This window comes from Saccostrea cucullata, unplaced genomic scaffold (genome assembly GCF_032062105.1).
Source record: "Saccostrea cucullata isolate Sc308-1 unplaced genomic scaffold, CSIRO_AGI_Scuc_v1 ctg864, whole genome shotgun sequence".
Classification (NCBI taxonomy): domain Eukaryota; kingdom Metazoa; phylum Mollusca; class Bivalvia; order Ostreida; family Ostreidae; genus Saccostrea; species Saccostrea cuccullata.
The window spans coordinates 81,490-104,414 of record NW_026941528.1 but is presented as its reverse complement, the minus strand read 5'-3'; the positions used below and the strand labels follow the sequence as shown (position 1 = coordinate 104,414).

The window sequence follows — 22,925 nt, the reverse complement described above, 5'->3', positions numbered from 1 at the left end:
ACAATACAGTCTTGATGAGATTTTTGGTTTCTTTTTCCCACATATTTTTTTTTCATTTCTTTTTTATCTAAGTGTAACGTTGAGTTCATCTTTCAGACACTACTGTTTCATATTTGGATATGTTACCTGAAAAAGACCTTAAATTTATTATCAAAAAAGCTCTATAAATTAAGATATCACTTTAAAGGAGGACCTACGTCAAAGCAGCGTTATGTGACGTCACAATAGTGACGTTTATTATACATCTACTGTAAAAACTCTATATGAAATTTATACCATAAAACTGTCTATTTCCCCGAGAAGAGACTATTGTATACAGGGAAATATTTTCCCCCGTTTAATTTTCGCCCCTTTCGCCCTGCCCTCGATTGCTCGAAATTAAAAAGGTTTGAATTTGAAGAATACAGTATAATTTCTTAAACAAAACTGTGACTGGGCGAATTTAAAACGGGGCAAAATTGTTTGCAAGTGTGAAAGGGCGAAAATAAAGCGGGGCGAAAATAACCCTGTATACAGTATTGCCCTCATCTGAGGAATACTCCCTGGAAAAATCAGATCTACTACTTTGGACTACTTTTTCATGAATATTTATATGTAATTTTGCCCAGCCAAAGTGTTAAGTTGGCGGAGCGTTCAAGAAATCTCGAGTCTGTGACGTCATGTTATTAGCAATGTAACTATGACGTCAAAACATTTCGAGATGCGATGTCAAAACCATACTTGAATTCTAGCAAAATGGAAACAACAATAATTCTTCGAAATGTCAGTGAAATACTTTTAAAAAATAATTTAATTGTTTCAGGACATGATGCATTACTTATCATACAATGTGTTAAACCGCATGCATTTGTAATTATGCCTCTACAGTGTTTTTTAAAATATCGAAATATCTGGTCAAAAAATCACATATGATTGTTTCGGTATAATAAAACAGTTATGGAATATGAACTCGGGAAATAGCAAATTTATCATGTTTATGGTTCCCCTCGGCAGGAAACTATTTACCTCGGCAGTTTGGCCCCCTCGGGAAACAGTTTCCTGCCAAGGAAAACCATAAATTTCCTAATTCCATCGTAGCTATTCGATAACTGTATATTGTTTTTACCTTTTGACTTTTGCAACTGTGATATAGGCATAATATTGTTAAGTTTTAATAATCAATAACGTACATGCACAATTTACAAAAGGAAATTATAATCATCAATAATAAGTTTTATTTGATTTATAGAGTTTGTTTATATTAGAATTTTCTTCCTTTGAATCATTCATAGCAATGTCAATTGTGAGGAAATGCCTCGTTGATAGGCTGATATTTAAGTGCAAAAAGAAAACACAAAAGTTCAGCAAAGAAAGCGGCTTAAATCACAGAATTATGCTCAATTTTATGTTTACCATTAATTGTATTTCCTGATAAAACTAGAGAAAAAATTAAGAAATGTACTTGTACCTATATTTGCTTATTGATTTATAGTACATGTAGATTTTATTGTATAAAGTCATTCCTAGGTTAAGTTAAATATGTGTTGGGTGTTGACGGGGGAAGGTGGGGGGGGGGGGGGAAACAGAATGATTGACGGGATGATTAAAATGTTTCTAATCAAAACAAAGTACTCGTTTTTCGCAAAATAGTTTTATATTCAGATGTGTGTCTGTGCTTACTTACCCCTTTGTAGTGCAGAAAGGTCAATATTTATGACACAAGAGTACGAAAATAAAAACAAAGTGAACGTCATATTTCTCGTTTGTTTTATCATAGAGTATTTTTTTTCTTTGTAAAAATAAAGAGATGAATTATTTCTTTGAAAAAAAATGTTTTACTATATTTTCACACAAAGACTTTTAAGATATTAGCTGTTATGCATGTCGGGATTATAAAAAAATATGACAAGAAAAACGGGGTGATACTTACATTGTGTTCAATTATAATTTTTAATGCCAGATGAATTACAATTAATTTGCCTTCATTTTAAAGATACAAGTCATATAAATTAAATACCTAGTCATTTTGAATGTTATTTGAATGATATTTTTTTCTTTTAAACGCATATATTGGGTAGAACAATGATGTCTAAAAATAATCTATTTTTAGCATTTCACATTGTTTTTGCACGTGTTCCTGTGTAAAAATAAGCATAAAAAGTTTTGATTTTAATATCTAAAAATTAAAAGTTTTGAAAATTTCACACAATGACTTTTTGGTCATTAGTCCCCCTTTAAGTTCAGTACCTGCAAACGGAGTTTAGCTTTCTCATTTGATAGGATAGGCAAGAGCACGCAGCACAGTTAAAGTTACAAAAAGCGGACAGGGTCTAATTTGCACGGGAAAATTTAACTATGACATCATACAAAGTATACGTCATACATTTCTTTAAAATACCCCCCAAAAAATTGTTTTGCAAATTCAACCTGTAAGAAATTATCAAACTACAACAAAACTTACTACAGCATGCTGTTTTGTAGTTAGTTAGGTTCTAAGCGATTTATAAAAAAATGCACTGATGGCAAAACACTTGTCAATGCGACGTCATTTTGTAAAATGTGGCGTAGTTTGTATGCAGTGGGAGGCATATCAAGCAATATTTTCTCAAAGAAAAATGTATTATTTATTTAAATACATTTAGAATATTATTTACAGATATCTTATTGGCCATTAACTAGGATTCAATATCTTCTTCAAGATTTTTTAAATATATTTTACGTTCATGACAAAGAGCACACGGGGAGTGTGACCGGTCAGCAGGGGATGTCCACTCCTCAGTCGCACCTGATCCCACCTCTGATGTTTCAGAGCTCCGTGTTTGCTCTGCTCCTATTTTGTATTGTTTTGTGGATTTTGATAATGATTATTGTTCGTTATCTCCTAGTCCTTCTGATATAACATATTTCATTGACACTGTCGTATCTTTGTATTTTAAAAGCACATCGGAGGGTTATGTGTGGGGGGTCTTAATAAATCTATCTAGTGCAATGGCATACACTCAAATTGAATCAATGGATCATAGTAAGCTTTTATAATTCAACAAAGTATTGAGGTATCTGAAAAGTTCTGCAATTCTGATGAAATCTTATGCATGATTTCATTATATCAAAAGTCCATGCCGTTGACCGCATTCGGTAATTTAAATATAATTTTAACAATAAAACTGCAGAATTTTAATAGGATTGCAGAACTTTTCAGAAACAACAATGCCCGTTGAAGATATTTATAAACTAAATTTAGAATTATAACTTGGTTATGCCCTTGCATTAGCAATTTTAATGTAATATCAATACTGCAAGCAAATGTGCTAAAATCACATGACTGCTGTATCATGTGACAAGTCTAAATATAAAATCTAATAGACCACAATATGTAATTATTAACCATCATTACAACTATCAATTTGAAATATAAATAATGTACTAAGAATAATCGCATTCCTAATTATGAATACATTTTAAATTACAAAATATTGTAGATTTTTTTTCATTGCGCACTTTAACTATACTGCACATGCTCTAAGTATGAATAATTTTTTAAACGAAGTAAATTATGGACGGACGATTAAGATAAAGAAACCAGAATATCACCAGTCTTGCAAAAAGTCATCATTTCGTAAGTTCCATGGTTAATACAATGACCTTTTTAGAAGGATATGGAAATAACAAAGCGTATACAATATCAAAGTCCATAAAACAATACAAAATAGTGAAGATACCTCCGAAATATTTAAAGAATGAAGCTTATTTCAACTTATGTTATCCGATATAACATAACTTGGGGCAGTTTACGCTTCATAAACCGCGAAGCGGTTTATAAGAAAGCGTAAACTGCCCCAAGTTTTGTAATATCGGATAACATCAGTTGAAATTAGCTTCATTCCTTATAATTTAATTTCAAAGTAGAAAATGAGAAAATGAGACAATATTTCCTCCTAAAAAAGGCTTCAGATTGAGAAATATTTTAAAAGTAACGTCAAGCTGAATAATACGTTTTTTATGAAGTAGGCAAGTTTTGTTATACAAAATGTTATATGTTTTAACCGGTATTAACCCCGTGGGCTCCTTGTCATGATCGGGATATAACGGTAAAATCCGTCGTTAATTCAGTGCATTAACAATGGACTGACAATTAGTATGAAAAAACATCAGTCAGCATCTGTCTCAATGATTATTTGTATTTGCTGACAAAGTCATTGTATCGACCATAGAATTTACGAATTCATGACTTTAGTTGAGACTGTTGATATTCTTGTTTCATCAATTTGCTTGTTAATGATTAAACTCTTTTTAAAAAATTGTCTATATGTAGAGCATGCTCTTGCATATCGAAACAATTGTGACATTATATACACTCCGTAAGCAGCTGATGAAGGTATATTGATGCATAAGTAAGGAAAGTTGACGTTAGAAAAGTTAAAATCATCATTTTTATCATATAGGTCGGTTGTTAGATTACCATTAACTTCTTTATAAAGTAAAATATCCAAGTATGAAACAGATGTGTCAGATTTTGTAGTATCTTTTATGTCAAGCTCACAGGATATGTCGTATCAACGTAGGAATTGAAATGACCATTGTTAATTGCCAATACGTCGTCGATATATCGAATTAAATGACGAATTGAAAACCACAGCTAGTGCTTTCTTCTTTTCACGCATTAGATTTTCACAAGTTTGCTACATATGTATATAATAAATAGGTCTGCTAATAAATGAGTGCAATTGGTACCCATGGGGATTCCAATAGATTATTGGAATACCTGGTCTCCAACAACCACATAGATATTGTCAATCAGAAACTCAAGCAACTCATTGATTTCAAATTCAGAGTACTTTCGTGTGGAATCAGAATGTGTTTTAATAAATCGTTTTGCAAATGAACAATGACTAGGTTAGTGAATTCACGAGTTCCATTTTTATTGAAAAAGCAGCTGTCAATGATATCAAAAAGTCTGGACTTTAATTTATTGTGGGGAATGGTTGTGTATAAAATTGAAAAAGACGCGATTGATTTTGGTAAAATGCTTTCAAATTGTCCCACAGTTTCTTGGAATTTTTGAGTATCCACATCTGATTACACCACTTCTTGAATATATTGTTGCACAGTACACTTGAAGTTTTTCCTTCTATACTGTTAATATCTTAGTGAGGGTAAGCGAAAGAGGCTTGGTTGAACATTTTCTGGAAACCGCAATGTATATTTGTTTGTAAGGATATTCATGAAGTTTCGGAATCCAAAATATAAATAGAGTAGTTCAAATTCATTTTGGCTCTGTAGAATATTGAAAACATTTAAAACTGACACGATTTTGAAGACTTTCTTTCTTAGAAATTATAGTATGAGTATAAGAAGCATTACCACTTTTAAAAATAAATCCAACTTCTTCCAAAATACAATTCATGTAATGAGCCTTACAAAGGAATGCAATATTGTTACCTGCTTTGTCAGCAGGAACCAGAACGTACTGATCATGTAATCTATCTAATTCTTTTTTTCACTTCTGGATAATTAAACACAGAAGGATAGATGGCTTCAAAATTCCCCTCAATCTTTTGATACCCGATATTAACATATACACTGAATTTACGATGAATTTATTCCGCTATTTTCCGATAATGTCAAGGAACATTTGGTTGGTTTAACAGTGGATGCTCATTTTTCATCACTCTTCAATGGCATCTGATCCCACCTCTGAGGCTTTGAAGGTCCGTATTTGCCATGCTACCATTTATATTGATTTTGGACTTTTGATCTTGAATATTGTTCTTTATCTCTATATGTTTTATGACGAAACTTGACATCAATCTTTTTTCATAGTTTTTATATTACTTTATATTAGTTTTTATATGTACCATATATTTTAAAGCAGTTCTATTATTATATTTTTTTGCTTTATATTGGGACAAATACCAAGCCCAACAGTGTCTAAGAGGTTTGATTCTCCACCTATATTGACCAATTATGCTGTTGTCCATGATGGGAATTTTAATCAAAGTTTTCAAATGTAACTGGACATTTGTCTTTAGAAATACTTGTATGTCAGAGTAGCTACGGGGTTTAAAAGAACTACATATGATGAGAGTCAAATTTGGCTCCCTTAAAATCAACATTTCACACCCGCCGTGTGCTCCTTGTCATGATCAAATGAGATAGCTTAACTCCGTATTCAGGTGATGGAGTTAGAGTCATCTTGCTTTTCATGGCGCTTGGTTGATAGGTAACTTTTAACGCTTTTTTTTTTCAAATAAAATATCCAAATATGAAACAGAAGTGTCTGACATATGAACTCAACTTTACACTCAGATAAAAAAATAAATAAAAAAATATTTGGGAATAAAGAAACCAAAAAAAAAAAACTAACCAAGAATTTATACTTTTTAAGTACCAGTCCACATAAAAATCAGACAAAACTGTAAAAAAGTGATACATGAAGGTTTTCAGAATTTGATGATTTTCCACTCATAGATTTATTTTGAAGTATGAACAATGTATGTAAAATGAAAAATGTTTTGAGTCTTGGTAACCATGGAAACCCGGCCAAAGAAATTTCCTTAGCAACGGGCGGATTTTTCAGTCTTGAAGGACAAAAAATCACCTATCTTTGAGGCTTAAAATAACATGTAAATACCATGAGAATTATTCTTACTTACGGGTGTAATAAAGATACACATTTATTGTGTTCTAATAATGTAATAAAAAATATTTAGGTCTTAAGTCAGTTCCGTGGTAGACATTGGAAGGTACACATGTTTTACAAGTTTTGCTGATTCAGCATTTTTCGTGATTTTGGCAATATTCAAGGCCAAATTTCAAAAATGGTCAGATTAATACAGTTGTTGCATGTATTTCACATAAAAGCAGAGGTATTTCTCTTTTAGAATTTGAAGTCAATTCCATGGGCTCTTTTGAAAATCGAAACTGTTGCCTAGCAACAAAAATGGGCTTTTTGATGCATAAAATGAGAAACAATGTAAAAAGTTTACGAAAAAATCAAATGAAAGGTTATTTATGATAAACGAGAAACCAATTTTAAAACAGTATAATTAATTTCGGTCTCCCTAGCAAATAATTGAATATTGCATAATTCTTTATCTCCATAGCAACGGCAGGTTCTCCATAGCAACATGGCAAAGAAAGGTAATTTTGGCGTGTATTCGTGTTATCTTATTAAGGCTTATTCAAAATAAGTCAGAAAAATCCGGATGAGCAAATTTTACAATGAAATGTTGGTAATCTTAATTTTTTTTCGTCTTTAATTAACACATGGCAACGATTCCCAGTGCATGGCAACCAATGTACCCTATGCCTCCTGTAAAGAGATTTGACTTTTGGATCAGTGTTCGTCATGGAAATGAATATTAAATTAATGTGTTGATGATTGTATTTATGGAGAGTGGTGAAAAAATATATGAAATGTTCCATCAATTGTTGTCATGGCAACAACTACATGTGAGTGAATTTAAAATGGGGCGATTAAAAAAAAACACAGTATAAATTCTTGAACAGAACTGTGACTGGGCGAATTTAAAACGGGGCAAAATTTCTTGTATGTGTGAACGGGCAAAAATCATATGAAACCTAATTAAGGATGTTTTCCATAGATAATGTTCTGATGTAACTTGTACGATACTGTGGATTAGATTCAAGACACTCACGGTGCATTTTATTTTTCCGGAACTGTTTTCATTTCCGATATTTTTAAGTTTTCATCTCTGACATTTTTCAAGCAGTCCTTTTCTGCAATGAAAGTAGCTAGGATTTTTAAAAAGACTTAACTCATGAAAAATATTACAGAATATATCATGAATAAATCATTGAAATCCAAAATAATGAGTTTTGCAATTGACTTTGGGTTATGTTTTAAACCAAAGGCCATGACATGGGGGGGGGCAACAGCACCACTTTTAATTCCTAATTTTAAACCTATTCTGCAACATGTCTGTGGAAAGTGGGGGGGGGGGGGCTAAACCTACGCAGCAATGTTCAATGTCTATACTAGTAAAAGGCTAAGTCCCTATGTATTTTTCAAAGAATTAATTCATGTGAACTAATAATCATTTAAGCCCCATCCTAACACCAGAACCTCTGTCCAAAGGCCATGGAATTCACTACTGTAGAACAGGAATTCTTTCTCATCTTAACTATGTGCTTAATTAGTTTTACCCAGGAGCAGAGGAGAAGATTTTCAAAGAAATAATGCATTTTCACTATATAGTCTATTTAGCCCAGCCCTAGCATATACAATCCCTGACCCTGGGGCAAAGATTTTACTATTTTGGTGCAGTGTAGAGGACTCAATGCTTATAACAATCATTCCAACAGTTTCACTGCTTGATGTCTAGAAGTAAAGAAGATTTTTAAAGACTGCATTAGTTTTATTGGTTTTGGTTCCACCCCTCAGGCCCAAGGGACCCTGAAATTCACAATCTTGTGTTCCTCTTTTACCCATAGATGGGTTATTTCAAATTTGGTTGAAATTGGTTCAGTGGTTCCAGAGAAGAAGCTAAAAATGTTCAAATGTTTACGACCGCCGAATGACGTACGACGACGAACGAACAGAGATAGCAATAGGTCACCTGAAAGACGCAGATGATCTGAAATTCTCAGAAGCACATCTCTCTTTTAAAGTGCAGTTATAAGTTTGAACTAAAATATGCAAAGATGGAAATTAAAGGGCATACAGAAACCACTTCTGGTAAATACAGACCCTTAGTAAGCAATTTCGGGGGTGGGATGGGTGTTACAACCATATATTTTCAGTTTGGGCACTATCAACAACCGAAAATTCCTTGGCAAACAAACCAAAAAATAGAAGATCTCCAGATATCATTATTATTTAGGGGGCACATATATTGTAGTGAAGTTTTCAATCGTATTCTATAGCTAAGTATCGGCAAAATAGCCCCCCCCCACCGCTTCTTACACAGCCATAGGGAAAAACAATCATCGTTGAAGGAATTCTCAAAAGACAGTAGAATGATTTTAATATGAAGACATCACAATTACCCCTGTACATGTAACACAGGGAAAGATATTAATATAAGTATTATTGCTACTTGTATAAGTATGTATTGAATTATAAATATGTTTTTATTTTTTGAACATGAAATAAATTTATTTAAAATTCTTATTTCCAGCTGTTTGGCAAGCAATTAAATTGTCAGAAAGGGATCCTGCATATATCCAAGATATACAAAAAATGTTGGAAATGAAATAAAATTGTCGGAATTGAAATTTTAAGCATGTCGGAAATCTTATGCAAAATACTGGAAATAAAATGCAGTGAACAAAAACATGAATATGAAATGAGCAAGCACAAGAAATTGTGTAGACCTAATAAAACCCTAAACCCTGGTAATGTTTATCTATCATATATTGTGTTCATTTGAGATAATTTCCATTTTTCAAAAGATAAGATATTTATAAGCTTGTATCTTTAACCACAGGCACCTGACGTTACTTATTTTTCTTTTAATAAAAAAAATATACACATACCTAATAATAAACGTTAGGTACGTGTATATTCTTTTTTATTAAAAGAAAAATAAGTAACGTCAGGTGCCTGTGTCTTTAACTTGTTGTTGGGAAGCTGACGCTTATTCAGTTCACAAGGAATCTGTAGCTCTGGAGCTTCAAACGCTATTACCCAGAGAACAGGCCCATATCAAAGTAGTAGGAGCAACCTCCAACATCGCTCACCTGAGCACATGGGCTAGGTAAAAACAAATCAGCTCAGCACTCAAAAGTTTACTTGGGGAAGGGGGGTGGACTTGAATTTTATACTTCTTGCCACCATATCAATATAAACTAGTGCTAATTGTAACAGGGACCGTTACAGATGTTCCCCAAACGCTCCCTAACTCCCTTTTGATGCCATATTCCCTCTAAGCTTCATTAAAGAAGACAAACGATTTATGCATTTGACACTTAAACAACGTTTCCCCAGAAGTGTACCAAGTTCATTCAAATTTTAGCATTGCATGCGTGCACATGTGAATGCATGTGCGTAATGACCATATCATCTTGTCTAAACAATCTAATTAATAATGTATTAATGTAAAAACTTTGGGCCAGGAAAGATGAAAGTTATGTAGATCCTCAGGTAGTGTACATTCAAGTTTATTCAAGTAATGACCCCCGGTGGTAGGGCGGGGCAACAATGGACGACCAACGTTTTAAATAGAAAGAAATAGGAAAAATATTCTTCTTAATAACAGCAAAGCCATGATTGGTCATGTTTATATGGAAGCATCCTCAGGTAGTGTAGATTCAAGTTTGTTCAAATCATGACCCCCGGGGGTACAGCCACACTGGATGATCAAAGTTTTACATAGGAATATATAGGAAAAATATATAAAAATCTTGATTGGTTTTGTTCAAATGTTAGTATCCTCAGGTAGTTTAGATAAAGATTTGTTAAAATCATGACCCCCAGGATTGGGTGGGCAACAAAAGTACATAACTTATTTGCAATAACAGGTACGTAGCATCGTTTTTGAAAGTAGGGGGGCCAACCAGAAAATTTTTTTTACTTACCTGAAAAAATTGACAAGCAAAAAAAAAATAAAAAAATAAAAAAAATTAAAAGTTGTCCAAACTCGAAAATCCTATTTCGTGGGCCAACTTACTATCACTTCCAATTTTTCCCCTACAATCCTTGATATCACTTTCCTATGGTTATAAAGTGGGGAAGGGGGGGGGGGGCAAGCATCCTATCAATGAACATTTACTATAGTAAAGGTTATGTTGGGGAAAAAAGTGGGGGGGGGGGGTGCAGGCCCCCCTTGCCCCCCTGGTTGCTACGTCCCTGAATAAAGCCACAGTTAGTCAAAAAATAAGTAAGCACCCTTAATTAGCGTAGATTCAAGTTTGTTCAAATCACTCCCCCCCCCCTTTTAGGATCGGGACTACTTACGCATTCACTGAATTGATTTTTCCTAACCACAGTGCTCAGGTGAGCGATGTGGCCCATGGGCCCTGCGTTACATGGATGAGTTCGATCTCAATTGTTTTGTTTTTGTTGCATAATATTTAGATTTTAAGATATGAACTAACCAGATACATGAAGATGACCATCTGACCATCGTTTGCATAATTTTTGAAATATGTTTGCACTACATCAATGCAAATCTCACCAAACAACAAACAAAAAATAAAGTTTCTAATTGTGTAACTAGCCATGTTTTAAATTCATTTGTATTTGATCTAGCTTTGGACATCTTGCAATATTTCTTTCAAATGGTGTAAACTTCAATTTTACGTAAATAACCGTAACTGACTGCGATGCTACTTTTCTTATTTTGATTTATTTTAATGTGCCGTGTCGCCCTCATGGAACAGTGGTTAGAGCGTCTTCCCTAGAGTCACGAAGTAAGGAGCTGATCCTTTTGTCGTGGGTTCGAATCCCACTGTGGAACACAGTAGGTGCTACCTTTGAGCTACCGCAAACGTTTTTTTTTCGTTTGGAAAAAAAAAACTTTCAAATCTATGACAAGTATCAATAGAATAATTAAAACCTGATATTCCTATTCAATTGGAAATATCATGGGAAATGTTCCATAGTGATGTTATTCATTTTATTTATCTATTTATTTTCATGAGGAATTAATTCATACAATGTAATACCTTCTGAGAAATCTGTGACAAGTGCCTAATCTTTCAATATTACGAATAACGACTACAGAGTATCCCATACTGACAATGTAACATTGTTTGCTATGTGCTAGAAATACATGTAGCTGTTATGGATTAAATGAGTTTAAAAATACTTTCGAAAAACAAACATTTCAACATCATTTATTTTTCTTCATGACATGATTTAGATAAAGATTTACAGGTAACATGAATAAAGGTCAAACTTTCTTTGTGTTGTTGCTAGGGGAGTGGTGTTGTTGCTATGGAAATAAGTCATCGAACAATATTCAATAACTTGATACAATATTTTAAAGTCTTTCCGAACTATCAACATGCAATTATCAGCATATTACTTAAATATCCAATTCCATGACAAACAATACAATCTCAAAGTCAAATCTGTTTTACAGGAGACATAGGAAATTTGGTTGTCATGTACACAGAACCCTTGACATTTGGGTTGATTAAGTACCAAAAAACAAGATGTGTTTGTGAAACACTATGCGCTCGGCGGCAACAAAGTTCGGAAAAAGCTATTTTTAGCATTAAGATCACAGTCAAGGTCACAAGGTCATTGACCTTGGTGTCACCTGAAAGAACATAATTAGTGGAGTTTGCATACCAAATATGAAGTCTCTATCTTTCATAGTTCGAAAGTTATGGCGAAGGTTAAAGTTTGCAGAAAAAAGCTATTTTTAGCATATAGGCCACAGTCAAGGTCACAAGGTCATTGACCTTGGTGTCATTTGAAAGAGCTTAATTAGTGGAGTATGCGTATTAAATATGAAGTCTCTATCTTTCATGGTTCAAAAGTTATGGTGAAGGTTAAAGTTCGGGACAAACAAACAACAGACAGACAGCTAGACAGACGGACAGACAGACAGACAGGACAAAAACAATCTACGTCCTGGATCTATCGATCCGGGCGCATAAAAAATAACAATATTAAAACCAACATTTCATTGTCAATTTGCTCAACCGGATTTTTCTTACTTATTTTGAATAAGCCTTAATAAGATTACAAGAATACACGCCAAAATTACCTTTCTTTGCCTTGTTGCTATGGAGAACCTGCTGTTGCTATGGAGATAAAGAATTATGCAATATTCAATTATGTGCTATTGAGTCTAAATTTAATTAAACTATTTTAAAATTGGAATCTCGTTTATCATCAATAACCGTTCATTTGATTTTTCCCTAAACTTTTTACATTGTTTCTCATTTTATGCATCAAAAAGCCCATTTTTGTTGCTAGGCAACAGATTCGATTTTCAAAAGAGCCCATGGAATTGACTTCAAATTCTAAAAGAGAAATACCTCTGCTTTTATGTGAGATACATGCAACAACTGTATTAATCTGGCCATTTTTGAAATTTGGCCTTGAATATTGCCAAAATCACGAAAAATGCTGAATCAGCAAAACTTGTAAAACATGTGTACCTTCCAATGTCTACCACGGAACTGACTTAAGACCTAAATATTTTTTATTACATTATTAGAACACAATAAATGTGTATCTTTATTACACTCATAAGTAAGAATAATTCTCATGGTATTTACGTGTTATTTTAAGCCTCAAAGATAGGTGATTTTTTGTCCTTCAACACTGAAAATCCGCCCGTTGCTAAGGAAATTTCTTTGGCCGGGTTTCCATGGTTACCAAGACTCAAAACATTTTTCATTTTACATACATTGTTCATACTTCAAAATAAATCTATGAGTGAAAAATCATCAAATTCTGAGAACCCTCATATATCACCCTTTGTCTGATTTTTATGTGGACTGGTACTTAATAGAAAAAAAATATTTGCTAGAGAGAACAGAGAATAAATAATTACATCAATATTACTATGATACAGTAAAACTCGTTAAGTAAAAACACGGATGCTGCGAATTCACAGATATAGCGAAGGCATCTTGGATCCCCAGCAGTATAAATGAAATGAATTTCTTGTACGGTTATAACGAATTACGGATAAACCGAAGTAATTTCACATGTCCCAGCGACTTCGTTATAACCGAGTTTTACTGTATTGTAAAGAAATTAGTAATACCACTTAATTGACATTTTCATATTTCATTTACATTCATGAAACTACAATAACAAATTAGTTTTACATTTGTAATAAATTTTCATGAAGTTATTCTTCATACCTAAATAATTAATTTATTGCAACTCTAAAAGTAAAATATACATTGTATTGTCGATAAAGGACAAAATAGGGTAAGACCAGTATTTAGCCCCCGATTTTGGGTGTCTTTCTGAATGATCCAACAGTTTATCCATGAAAACCTACATTTCATCCCTGCCACAAAATGAGTGTAGGTTTTAAGATTTAGAATATACAGGGGTCACAGTGAGGTCAGGAAATAGGTCATTTTTCAAAATTTCTCATTTTTATGCAAGTTTTCATTAATTTTTACAGCATATTTTCTTTCGGAAAACTTAGAGCACACGCTTGCCTATCTACCAATTTATATATTTTATACACTAATATCAGATGCAGTATATGTGTAAAAATCTCAGATAGGCAAGCTTGTGCTCTCTGTTTTCCGAAGAGAAATGTATCCCAAATATGATGAAATTCCACCAGAATTGAGAACATTCGAGAAAATGTCCTATTTCTGCACCCTCTAGTGGCTTCCATGTAAGCTTTGAATCAAAATTAGTGCTTTTCTTAAAGTTAGAATCATTTTAGTTTCTTAACTACAAACTATCGAAATTTTACCAGTGTTTTGATTTTTATATCAAATAAGGGGCCAGATTCGGTTGTTACCCTATCTTGTCCTTTTACAATATGCCTAAGAAGCTACTTATCCATCATGCATTACAAAAAAGAGGTCCACTTGCCTTATAGGTGACCTGAGTATCTTGTAACAACTTTGTAACAGTTGAAATCGGTTGCTTTGTAAACCAAAAGCAATTAAATTCACAACTTTTTGAAAAAGGCAGCCTTATTCAACATAAATATGTACTTGGTTGGTTTATTTAATACCCAAGAGTAAAGAAAAAAAAATCAAAGAAATAATGCTTTTTCACTATGAAATCCATATAGCCTGCTCTAGCAATAGAACCCCTAATTCGGGTCCATGAATTTCAAAATTTCAAAATTTCGTTAGAGGAATCAATGCTGATTCGACTCGATTACACCAACAATTTGAGTACTTGATGTTCATCACATTCATGCCAAAAAAGATTGCATTAATTAAGTGGTCTTGGCTCCATCCTTCAGACCCAAGGGGGAGGGGGGGGGGGGAGAGACCATGATATTAATGATTTTTGTTCCTTTAACCAATTATTGCTTAATGCTATTTTTTTTCAATTAGTTTACCAGTTGCAAATAATTAAAAAACTGAAAATGTTCAAATGTTCACACACGACAAACATTGCATGACGCTTACTGCACGACGAAGTAAAAAAAAAATAGATAACCCAAGTTAACTGTATTACAAGTATCAATATTTCATACGATATCCTTAAGCACAATATATCAGACCATAATTATATGAAATAAACTAATATATATGATAATAAAAACAAAGTCTCAAAAATGCTTTGTGAAACAAAAAAAAATCTTTAACTTTTCAGTAGGCCTATATCTTTTTTTATTCCTTCAATTATGTTCGTTACCTTTACCTTTCGAATATTTCAGATACTTGAGGACAGAGGATGTAATTTTTTCATTGCAGAAGACTAAATAAAATATCTTAGCTTACAAAAGTGGATGATTCATTGTTTTTCCCTTTCTTCCTAGTTTCTGCTAATCTAAATAAAGTATGTACCAGATTTGACTGGGGAATACCACTAAATACTAACATGCTTTCTTTAACCTAGGCTGTACTGGAAATACAAAATTATATTCTATTTCTTTAATTCGCTTAAAATTATCTAAATAAACCAAGAAGTAAAATGAACATTTAAATGCTTAAAATAAATAAAACTGAATTAGTCTAAAACTGTATGTTCTAATATTTGGCGTGTATCGCTACAGTTGGCCTATGGATCTTCCAAAAAAAAAAAAATTAACGTTTCATTTCAGTTATGTAAAATTATTACTTTTGTTATGTTACGGTTCCGTAATTATTCCCGTTATTATATAAGTAACATTTTCTGTGGAAATACATAGTACAAGTTAAACAAAAACTCCCTGCAATATATACTGGTCCATAAAATGACAAATTCATCTTTAATTTATTGTATGTTTAATTTCATCAACAACATTATATTTACCAAGTGTAGAATTGGGACGAGGTCGGTAATATTAGTGACGCCCGAATTTCCTCGACATCTTACATTCCCAAGTCACGCTTTAACTGTTTATGATTGTGTTGTTTATGCTTACGAAGTCCATCACCGATAAGTATTATGAATGTTTCCCTTGGTAATTATCCGCTCCCTAGGGTGCGTATTTCTTTCGTCAGTTCGATCGGCATGGCAGCATATCAACTAACAAGCATGGCGGGTATTTTCACTTTGTCGTGACGTCACGACAATCGAGCCCGATGCCAATACAAGCCAGCGCAAATCGACAGACAGTCAGAATAGGTTTAGAATAGGTTAAGTACGACTGCTATCATCGTATCGCCAGCATGGCTGGGAGCGATAGTTGTTGGGTAATTATCATGACATAATTAATAAATTAATTTTTGGGAGCTGATGAATTTTGTATCATATTTTATTGTTACTTTTTACTATTTATATTGAATTGGCCTGTGAGAGAAAATTAGTGGGAGGTAAAATAACTCTCCCATAACTATACCTGACTATATAATCGTATAGCAAAGAACTCCCAATATTTTGGGAAAAGATAAATACTTTTATGCTTTTGTAAATTTATATATACAATTCCTTAAAACAGAATTCTCCCATGTAAGAATATTTTATTCCCATTCTGGGAGAGAAACAATATTTCTACGGGAGTAAGAAATAGGGATAATTATTCAAAGAGATCGTGCAAATTAAATACAACAAGCATTAATAAATTTTTATACACTTTAATCCTGACTCATAGTTCTTTTGTTCAATATACAGAATTGGGAGACCCACAGGTTGTCTCAAGGGAGAAAACCCCTGAACGGCAACAGTTAATTGTCTAATCCAAGAACAAAAGGAATTGTTATAATCCATCAATTAACACCTTTGATATTACTATTAAATCTTTTTTTTCATGAAATGGTTAGTTTTGAGTTCTTTTTTGAGAAACAAAAAGTTGAATAGGTCTGTTCAAGACACTCTAGACGTAATTGCCTTTAAGATCCTTCTCAAGTTTAATTGAGATAGTTCAAATAGGATCTTTAAATTTGTTTTTTTATCGACCTTTATAGAATACATCTTACTTAAGGATAAATGATGCAAACAAAAATGGATGCCTGGATTGGTACATCTCTTTTGGCTTAATTTCATTGCAAATGATACAAATTATAAATTTCTAGAATATAAAGAAATTGTAAACCTTCTGTGATGTTCAAAAGTGTGCCCTTCTGAAACCATCCTTATTAATCTATATAAATATTTTTCACTTTAAATTCCATTTTTGTGCAAATTTGAATAAAAAATTTAAAACTACGCGGTGGCAGTTTTTCATTTCGTTCATTTAAACATGACTCAAGTTGTATTTTTCGAATTCTTTGACAAAAGTTTGTTTGTATCATCTGTTCTTAAGTATTAACAAATGAAAGTGGAAGTTTTATTACTTAATCTCCTCTATGTTTATTTTTTTTATCTAGGATTTACCAGATTTGTAAATAAAAGAATGTTAGACCAGGTGTTATCTTATCCTACAATCTACACATCTATACCCCAAACAAACATGACTACCGTAAATCTGGAAATTTTTACGTCGATTTATATTTTGCAAATTTGGGTCAAAAAGATATTCATTAATTTTTACGCTTCAAAATTTTGCGAATTGTCACTGACGCTAAAAATAAAATCACATCAGGGTATGTTTAAAATTTAATATGCACAGTTACATGTAGAATACCACCAATATACAGTTGTGTGCCAAAAGTGAAGATAATTTTAATTTTTCTTTATATATTTCATTGAAAACAATATTTTGTAAAATTGCTGGTATGACAACATTTCTTGACAGATTTTATCAAAAATTTCTTGATAATCCAAGAAATTGTTGTAGTCAAAAACAACAATAGTTTTTGTCTGATAAGCATTGATAATTTAAAAATATTGTAATTCAAGTGTGACATGAATTTTTAAGTCATATATTCACAATGAATTATATAGTCAACATTGATCTTGAATTTTAGAACTGATGTTTAGTGATGAACTATATTTTACTACATATTAAACATGTAATGATATTTTAAAGAAAGATAACTACACATTTTCTGGTTTAAGTTCTGAAATAAATAATTGAATTGGACAAAAATTGACCATTTACCTATGATTTTACAAAATGTTGTTTTCAATGAAATATATAGAGAAAAAAATAAAATTATCTTCACTTTTGGCACGCCACTGTACTCGAAACGTGGAAAGAAATTGCAGAATTGCTCTGAAACAATTTTCATAAAAATACAAAAGGAATTGCACTGACAATAATTTCTAAATCAATTATAACAAAGATTTTAGAGCTTGTGTATGCGTTTTAACCTAAAATATAATACAAATGAATATAGCTTATTTTCTCAACGTTTGGTTTTTTCTAACCTAAAATGTACACGCCGTGTTTACTTATGGAACTCTCTAGTAAATGCACTGAGTTCGAGTTATCGCTCGTGTTGATATACGGTTAGATAACATAGCATTTCTCTCTTTATTGGCAAAATAATTGAAAATAATTAAAAAGGGACATACCCTCAGTGCTTGTCGAACCATCGGACGATATTTTATATAGGGTAATTTACATGCACGGGTAATAAGCTGTTACTTATAGTTTAGGAGGCTAGTATAAACAGGTTTCTTTTAAAAATGACCAGAGCTTACCGACGCCTATTCAGTGAATTAAAAAAATGACACAAGCTCTTGGAAAAAAAAATCTTCACATGTTAATTTATTTTTAAAAAAGATATTTTTTGCGAATGCAATGCACGCGCAAATTTGCTAAAAAATTATCTACAATAAAAATTCCAGATTTACGATATTTTATCCCATGATATTCTACAGATCTTCTTTCAAAGGTGAAGAATTGGTTATCTTGGGACAGGCCAAGTTTGCAGCTGACAGAGTGACCAATTCAGTTCCTTTCAAATTCCCAGGAGTGAAGCAACGTGGGTTTTCGGGTACGATGACACGTCCAGAATTTAGGAAATCGATCAGGCCTAATAACTCAAAATCGTAGTGATAAGGATTATCATGTAATTTCCTGGATAAAATAATGAAAACAGGAATCTGAATTCATAAATACCAGTCCATCTTTATGAGAAATCGATGTTTTGTTTTATAATAAGTTTTTTTAGTTCAAGCTAAGATATCCTAATCTGAGATACATACACATTTCTTGTAGATTTGTCATCCCGCTTATTGTGATGTTTGATGGTATTTATCCTATTCTGAGATACTTACATTTGTTGTAGATTTGTCAACCCGCTTATTGTAATGTTTTACTGTACATGTAGTTACCAATTTCTTAGATATTTATTAGTGTTGGCTACGAGTACCCGGTTAACCGATTAACCGTCGAACGATGCGAGTACCGGTTAGTTAAACTACTATTCGGTTACTCGGATTGAAATACATCCTATATAGTAAATAACTAAAAATAAATGTTAATTTCTTTTTATAAGTAAGCATAAGCATTTCTCTAATCTATCGTTAGACTTCATGATCTAGTGTTTCGTAATATGATCGATTTATTTTGATTAGTTTTCACAGTTAATACAAGTTACACAGTTAATAACACGGTTATACAAGTTTTGAAGACCTGCCGTGTATAATTACATATTTTAACAAAGTGCCGCCAAAAACATATAGCTTGGAAGTATTTAAAAGAACAGTTGAATTGATACCTGTAAAATATAATTTATTTGAATTGAAGTTTACATGTACGTGTGTGACTTCAAATTTGCAAATAATAGTTCTCCTTGATTACGACATATATCAAGATTCGAAAAGTAAATGTGATGGACGCCATTGTAAAATAGCGTGAAATGTCGAATATTTGATTTTCTTCTTCTGATTTAATTATTTTTTTTTAACGCTAATATTAAAATTCTTTCAATATAGAGCGTGCGAGTGTGTCTTTAATTTATAAATAAAGTTCATTCACAATATATTAATTCTAATTAATAAATTAAATACTACCGATGACTGTAGGATGAGATAAACGATATATGAGTTTTGAATCATCCGAGTAAGCGGGTACTCGATCGGAAGATTGAGCGAGTAACGGTTACTAAAAGTCGTCCGATTTGCCAACACTAATATTTATATTTGTTGAAGATTAATCAACCCGGTTATTGAGATGTTTTATGGTGATTTTCTTATCCTGGGATACTTACATTAATTTTGTTATAGATGTGTCGACCCGCTTATTGTGATGTTTTTATTGCAATGTACTTACAATTGTTGAAGATTTGTCAACTCGCTTATTGTGGTGTTTTTATTGTAGTTATCCTCCTCTGAGATACTCACATTTGCTGTAGATTTGTCAACCCGCTTATTGTTATGTTTTTAATGGTAGTTACCTTGTTTTTACTCAGATCCCTGAAATAAAATTTTAAAAAACTGAACGTTCATGGCAGACCTAAGCTCAATCCATCTGATGAAATGGCCGTTTTTATTTCAATAAACTGAGTATAATTATAACTGCTAATTTGTAAATTATAATTAATTACTAATTTTTAAATGCAATATACATTTGTCTTTAAAAATTGAACAAGGCAATATATACATAAGCAAAATGTGATTTCCATGTGTAAAAAATAAATATTTTGATTTGATTAAGCACACAGGTAGGTTAAGACCGCCAATAGGAAATGCATCTTAAAGTAATCTGTGAAAATCAATATACATACAAAGTTGATATTATTTTCTTTAGCATTAGCTTTTATTTAATTGAAATTCTACTATTGCATATGCATGTATGGTGTCTCTTCCGAGTTCGGCCAATATGTATTTTGAATGGTTTTGAGTGAATGAATGAACTTGAACTTGAGAAATGACTGGATGTAAGAGTGTATGAAAAAAAAAATTGTATTTATTTGCCGATATTCATTTTAACAGTTTTACTGTGACTACTGTGACGTCATAATTGAATTCTCAAAGCTCTGCATAAACCGATGTACCTAAGGGAGTACTTAACCTAGCTGCACATGGATTATAATTAGAAAATAAACATTCAAATATTATGTCAGGAACATTTATTATTTAACTTTCTATGCAAATATTGACAGAATTGATAACATATCAAAGTCGATCAGAGATTTCCATTCGAAATTATTTACACTTTAAAAGAATTGAGCATGGGGTAAAAAATAATAACTAAGACGATACTTTCATGCATGGAATTATTACTTTGTAAATGAGATATTATGAATTTGATGATTGACAATACGAAACTATTTTTTAACAATGAACCAACAATCTCCCTAATTTTGTTAAATAAATTTATGAAATAAAAGCTGGGATATTATAGTTTGGATAATAATTATGATAATTCCAAAAATATTTTAAATAAAGAACTTACAGTCTCCCTAAATTTTTCAAATCTCTAAAGGCACTGTCTTCTATTGTCGTTATGGTGTTGTCGCCTAAATTCCTGAAAAAAAAAATGTGATCGAAGAATCAAGTTTTTTTCACCCTCATTTATTCATAACAGTTTTACTTTATTCATTAGGAAAAATCATAATAACATAATAGTTATTCATCAGAATTGATCACTTGAATAATTTTTACAAGTAATCGGCTCATGATGTAAACAAGGTTATAATAATCTAAATGCGTAAATCCTTGGCATATTTATCAGACAATCTGAATAATGCATCCAACATTAACTTCGTTTGAATCCATAGATTGTTCAATTAATATAATCATCAGTTATTTAGAATAAATTAAGCGAATACAGTAAAACTCAGTTATAACGAAGTCACTGGGACCCTATGAAATTGCTTCGCTATATCCGTAATTCGTTATATCCGTATAAGAAATTTGCTAAATTTACATAGCTGGAGATCCAAAACAAATTTGCTATATCCGTAAATTCGCAATATCCGTGTTCATGCTAACCGAGTTTTACTGGAACGCGTATCTACGAAAGCTTAAAGGTCTCCTCACTTGTTGTATTATACTGTTTATTTCTTTTATTCTGTTGTCTTATCAACATGTAAAGTGTTCCAACTGTTTATTCCTACATACATTTGAAGTTTGTATTCAGAAGTATTACAGAAATGAAATGAAAATGCCTTCTTTTTTCCATTTTTTTTATAGCCTACTTGCCATGATTGGGAAATAGCGGTAAAATCCGGAAACAATTAAGTATGTAAATGATGGCCCAACAATTAGTTTGAAGACACTAGTCAGCATTTAACTCCTCACAAGGATATTGTATCAACCGTAAAACTAACGAAAAGATGAATGTAAACGGGGACTGCTTATTTTCTTGTTTTAACAACTACATGTAGTTTGTTACCAATTTACCTCTTTCTAGACATTGTTCATCAGTATAGCTTGCGTATCGAATTAAATGACAGAAAGACCCCACATATAGGTGATGAAGGTGTTACCCCTGCGAAATGATACTCATGATTTTAAGAACCTTTATGAGTTGTTCATAATTGTTCATGAATGGTTCTTAAAGGATTCTTAACAGGTTCATAAAAGTAGTTCATGAATAAAATTCATGAAAACATTCATAATTCATAGTTCATGAACAAATGATGAACAAATATGAATATTGGTAATTTTCAGTTTAAAGAAAAAACTTAATAGTTCAAGGTAATGAATGTTCATGAATTTTCATGAAGACTAAAAATGTAAAAATTATTGTCACAAACGATCGCCAGAAAACACTTATTACTCCCATAATACAACTTTTGTATGCATATGCAATTGTTGAACAAGCCCCTGATTTGATTAATAACATGCTTTTGTTTTGATTTTGAAAGTATGGGATCATAAGAGGTTAAAATCACTATTTTCTACTCTATGTAATTGATAACTTAGATTCTTCAGGATAATAAACTCTGTTATGAACTGTCTAGAAGGGAGAATGTAATTAAATTATGATTAATTTATAAAATACTGCATCAATATTGACAACATTTTTTTCTCATATTGAATTACTAATGTTTCTTCATCATTTAAATTCACAGGCCAGCTATATTAATATTGTGCTTTAAATTATCTCATT

At 32.1% G+C, this 22,925-nt stretch overlaps 1 long non-coding RNA gene across 2 annotated transcripts; it reads right to left on the bottom strand.

Annotated features, from left to right (window-relative positions):
- Positions 1–51: 51 nt before the first annotated feature.
- On the bottom strand, positions 52–21,334 carry LOC134258008 (uncharacterized). Of its 2 annotated transcripts, none has more exons than XR_009990057.1 (3): positions 21,264–21,334; positions 20,263–20,281; positions 52–126 (listed from the first exon to the last, which is right to left on the bottom strand). It is a non-coding gene; the product is annotated as an uncharacterized LOC134258008 (long non-coding RNA). The 2 variants fall into 2 exon arrangements; XR_009990056.1 differs by lacking the exon at positions 52–126 and adding an exon at positions 18,708–18,941.
- Positions 21,335–22,925: the final 1,591 nt, after the last annotated feature.